General features: G+C 41.5%; 1 long non-coding RNA gene across 1 annotated transcript; it reads left to right on the forward strand.

The window, feature by feature from the left end:
• Positions 1-1,418: 1,418 nt before the first annotated feature.
• LOC137485216 (uncharacterized) lies at positions 1,419-2,569 on the forward strand. Its single transcript, XR_011005229.1, has 2 exons — positions 1,419-1,460; positions 2,438-2,569. It is a non-coding gene; the product is annotated as an uncharacterized lncRNA (long non-coding RNA).
• The last annotated feature ends 1,539 nt before the right edge of the window (positions 2,570-4,108 follow it).

The following is a 4,108-nucleotide window of genomic DNA, read 5'->3' on the forward strand; positions in this document are numbered from 1 at the left end:
AAATCTCTGAATATCCTTTCCAGGTGCCACATCTACAAAAAGCTTGAGTGCCAGAGCATGATCAAGGCATAAAAAGAGCTCAGAGAAAGAGGAAGGCCAGATGAGACAGATGAAAAAGTGAACAATAACAAAAGGCATAGATAAGATAGTATTCACCAAAAAAAATAGATGGATACATATATGTATATACTGAAGAATAAAATAGGTGAGCTGCTAGGTAATACCTGGTCTTTTGTTTAAAACTGTCTTAATAGCAAAGAGTAAATGGCCTTATGATGCTGGTTTAAAGGATGGTGGAAGAAGAATCAGGGAATTGAAGCTTCAGGGTAGGATGGCTGTCACACTGGGTAAATTGGTAGAAGCTGTAGTTTATAAAAAACTAACAGGCACATTGACCAAATCTGGGATATATTAGGAAAAGCTGAGACTTTTGCAGAGAAAGAAAAAGTTAATGTTGCTCAAGTCTGTTGGAGTACTTTGAAGGAGACTTGTCTGTGCACAAAAGACTCTAGTCTTATGAGGTATTTCCTCACATTTCCTAAAGGCTTTCAAGAAATGGTTTTACCAGAAATTCTTAAAAAGTTAGTGGTTTGGAATATGATTGTGAACAATCTTTGCATGGACAAGCAGATGGCTGGAAGGTGGGAATAAAAGGACAGGAAAGTGTAGGTTGTCCCCCGTGCCACCCTACAGAGAGTTCCAGCATATGCACTTTTCAAATTATACACCAAGGATGTGGAGAAGAGCCTTGTCAGTGAGGAGACTTGCTGATATTTTATTATTCAGATTAGTAAAAGACAAGTGAACTGAAAAGAATTGTGGAAGAATTACAGTACTATGTGACTTCATGATTAAATGGCAGATGAAACTTAACACCAGAGTGTGAAGTAATGAACTTCATTTAAAAAATGCCAAAAAAAACCCAAGCACAGTCTTGAATTGGCATACATGATTATGGGCTGTGAGCTAGTTATTACTACTCAAGAAAAACATCTTGAGGTTAGAAAAGCCACTTTCAAGCATCTATTAGCTGGATGCTCACTGACAATCAAAAAATGATAAAATAAAAAGGAGAAGAATAAAGAATAGAACAGAAAACACCATTATGCCATTATATGAACCCATTAAATAATCCCACGTTTGAAGTAATGCATGCAATTTTTATTCTTCCTCTTGAAAAGGATACAGACAATTTGTTAATGCTCAGAGGAAGTTGCAAAGGTGAACAGAGGTACAAAATTATTTCCACATAAGCCACTAGACTGAATAGAACCACCAGCAAAGATACAAGTTGTGAGTGTCAGAGTGGAGGAGGCAAGGTGGTGATTGCACTTCATCCTCGTAATACAGGAATTAGAGGTCATCAAGAAATCATGCAAAGTGGCAAGTTTAAAACAAAACCAACCAAAAGAGTGGGTACAATGAATATTTAAGCTGTGGTAGTTTTTTCAGACTTACAGGTGTTGTAAATGCTAAAAGTTTGCATAGACTTAAAGAAATTACTGTATAAGTTCAGGTGAGAAAAAGGGCTGCTGAGCAGAGGAGTCAGCCAAGTCCCTGGGCTTCCCTGCACCAGGCACAGGGGAGGCTGAGTGAGTGCAGGTGTCTGTTCACACCATCCTCTCTACTTGTGCAGCACTCAAAAATGGCATCAAATACATTTTTCTACATGTCTTGGAGATGAAAAAAGGCATTGGTTGAAGCACAATTCTTTCTTCATATCACCCCAAAATGGAGGAAGGTTGTATAGTTACTGTCCAAGTCAGAGACAGTTTTGCTACGAAAGCTCAGTAGAAAAGACAGCTTGCACCTCTTAGCAAAACCAGAGCAAAACTCAGCCTCTGCCACCTTCTCCTGCGTGGACAAACCCACATCCCAAGCCCAGCTCCCTCTCTGAGCCCTGGGAGGTGCCCACAGCAGTGCTGTCACCACAGGCTGCTCCCACCCATGGGGAGTGTGAGCCCCTCCTCAGGGCTGGGCTCCCAGGAGCTTCCAGCCACTCCTTTCATCTGCAACCTCACTGAGTGCAGCATGTGGCCTGGCACTGTCACTGGGCATGTCTGGTCACCAGAACTGTCCCCTTCTCCCCAGCCATATGGAAGCGGGCAGCTTGGTGGGAGCAAGTGTGAAGAGGTCTGAGCTGTTCCTGCTGACACTCCTTTGCTCTGGTTAGAAAGTGCCTGGGTGTCTTTAACGCAGTGAAAATCAGGTCCTTTGTATTCAAATGAGGATGAAGTTGCTGCATAATTAAAATAATCTAATAGCAGAAAGTCCAGAGGGAAATTGCAGCTTCCACCATAGTGGATTTTAAAATGCAAACACTTTAAAAAGCAGTAACATATCTGTATAATGCACAGCTGATCTACAGCCTAAGTGGCAAACATCTTTGGGTTTAAAAAATAATCTCCTCTATTTCAATTTTCTCTGTATCCCCCAGCAAATGTATGCACCACAGCCTGAGAGACACTACTAACCCTGCTGAAGGATATTCTGATGAAACAGCTGCTACAAACAAGTGTATTTTACCACAGCAAGAAAAAGAGCATGAGTACAGCGAGGTGCAAAATGACACAGTCAGCATTACCATGTGTACTTACCTAGGCTAGAGCTCTGTGTAAATAATATATAAGGAATGATTCTTTGCTGTGTCCTAAGGGAAGAACAGCAGTTACAACAGATCATCTTAATAGGACAGAGTGTCTAGGAGGCCCTGGAATATTCCTGATGTAAAACTTCTCCCACAGTGTAAAGATGTGCTTGCTTATGACCTAGCTTTTACAAATGCTTGGATAACCCATAAAATGCCTTTTGGGCAATATTTATTTACTCATAACTCATCTGAATTTACATGGAAGTGTGAAATGCACAGAAAGCTGCTCAACACCAAGGCCCTCCCATGGAAAGATGCTCCTCAGCCATCATCCTGTTTGATCTTTTGGTATAATGATTGAGGGTGACCATGATTCATCTGGAATGACAAGAAACACGATGGAGAGGTAACAGAGAAAGGTAAATGTGCTAAATGTGGGCGACTGCTGGGACTGGGAAGGGAGGAATGGGATTGGCAGCACTTACAGAACAGAAGCAGTAAGAGGAAGGACTGTAAAAAAGAAGCAGAAAAAAACCCCATGGACACAAGAATAGTTAGAAGAGAGTTGTTACTTAAGGGGACTGTAAGCCATAAAGTGTTGAAGAGTAATTACTCACTGAGTAATAACATTAGCAGAAGCATCAAGGAGGATGGGGAGAGAGCCATGGCCAAAAAGAGTTGTCAGTGAGAGTTCAGGGAGAAGCTAAAATTGGGTGAAAAATAAGCCAGAAAAATGGCTGGGGGAATATAAAATGGAATTAATGGTTTTCATCAGCATTTGCAATTAGTTGAGAGGAGAAGGAAATCGGAGAGGTGATAAGATTAACGGGAAGCAGGTGAGTACAGCTCTGGCAAGGTGCTGGGTGTGATGGGTAATGACTTGTAAAATCAGCTTAGCTAGTGCTTTTTCTCTCAGAAATGTTTAATATTGAAGGACTGGACCACTTCAGGAAAGGAAGCTATGAAGGAAATAAAGGCAGCTAATAGCTGGGAATGCAGGATTGATCAATGGAGGAAAGAGTTAGGAATAAAGAGCAAGCAGAGACATCAGAGTGAGAAAAACAAGGGAGAATGAAGGAAGAAAAGACAAGATCATGAAGAAAGAAAGATGGAGGGGGCTGCAGCTTTCAGCCACTTTGTCACAGTTTGTTAGTTTAGGGATTCTGTCTGGGAGCTGAAATCGTAACTGAAGGAGCACAAGGCAAATGCTTGCAGGAAATTCCTCCAGCATCCCTGAGCCCTCACTTGGCCTGTTAACCATATACTGGCACAGGTTAATCAAAGCTGGAATGCAAAATTAAATTTCTGGGGAGAGCTTGAACATGTGAGGGGAAAGCAAATGGAAGAGAACTACACAAAGCATTTAGAACAGAGAGCAGATGAGAGAGGAGAAGACTTCATCACTGAGATAATACTTAATCCTCCACAAACGTGCCTGAAGCCACTTGTTACTCATATTGAAAAGAGCATGGCAAGGAAAGTTACTGAGAGAGAGCTGTAATCACCACAGAATCATCA

The sequence above is a fragment of the Anomalospiza imberbis genome, chromosome 1 (genome assembly GCF_031753505.1).
Source record: "Anomalospiza imberbis isolate Cuckoo-Finch-1a 21T00152 chromosome 1, ASM3175350v1, whole genome shotgun sequence".
Taxonomy (NCBI): domain Eukaryota; kingdom Metazoa; phylum Chordata; class Aves; order Passeriformes; family Viduidae; genus Anomalospiza; species Anomalospiza imberbis.